Below are 1059 nucleotides of genomic sequence, written 5' to 3' on the forward strand. Positions count from 1 at the left end.
GAGGAGGAGAGGGGGGGGGGGGGGGGGGGGGGGGGGGGGGGGGGGGGGAGGAAAAAAGGAAGAAAACAAAAAGAAAAAAAGAAAACAACCCAGCCTCCATACAAAGGCTAGTCGTCCTTGGGGGATTTCATCTCCTTAGTCACCGCCCAACACCGATTTCCTGCCACCAAGTTTTCTAAAAACACCGCCCTCAGCAACTTTCCCTACCCACCCACCACTTTGTGGCTGCAAAGAATAGATAGTGCCTCTCCTGAAATTCCCATCTCGTTTCCACAGACCTCTCCCCCAAGGTGCCCAATACGCTTTACCCAGTTCTGGACCAGGAAGGGCATCAGTAATTCATCCTCATGTATCGCATATGGTCATATGTTAGCGCTTTGAGGGATGGCATCTCCCCAAATTGTTTGTTTATTACCACCCTCACTTATTTTGCCCCCCCTCCCCAGACTCTGGCAACCAGAACTAATTTATTCTCTGTATCTATGAGTTCATTTGCTTGTTTGTTTTTAGATTCTGCATATAAGTGAGATCCTAGAGTATTTGTCTTTCTCTGCCTGACTTATTTCGCTTGTTATAACACCCTCAAGGGTCATACCTGTTGTAACAAATGACAGGATTTCCTTATTTTTATAATTGAATTATATATATATAATATATATTATATATATAATCTTGTTATGACAATTATATATGTATATTATATATTATATATAATCTTGTTATGACTGGAAGTATTTCATATATATTATATACATATAATCACATTTTCTTAATCCATTCATTTTTAAAAAAATGTTGACATTTATTCATTTTTGAGAGAGACAGAGCATGAGTGGGGGAGGGGCAGAGAGAGAGGGAGACAGAATCCAAGCTGACTCCAGGCTCTGAGCTGTCAGCACAAAGCCCTTCAAGGCTTGAACTCACACAACTCACTGAGACTGAGATCATGGCCAAGGTGGGACACTTAACCAACGGAGCCACCCAGGTGCCCCATCCATTCATTTTTTGATGGACGCAGAGGGTCCATTGTGTGTTATAAATAACGCTGCAAGAACATGG

Source organism: Hyaena hyaena, unplaced genomic scaffold (assembly GCF_003009895.1).
Source record: "Hyaena hyaena isolate Hyena2069 unplaced genomic scaffold, ASM300989v1 scaffold_169, whole genome shotgun sequence".
Classification (NCBI taxonomy): Eukaryota; Metazoa; Chordata; class Mammalia; order Carnivora; family Hyaenidae; genus Hyaena; species Hyaena hyaena.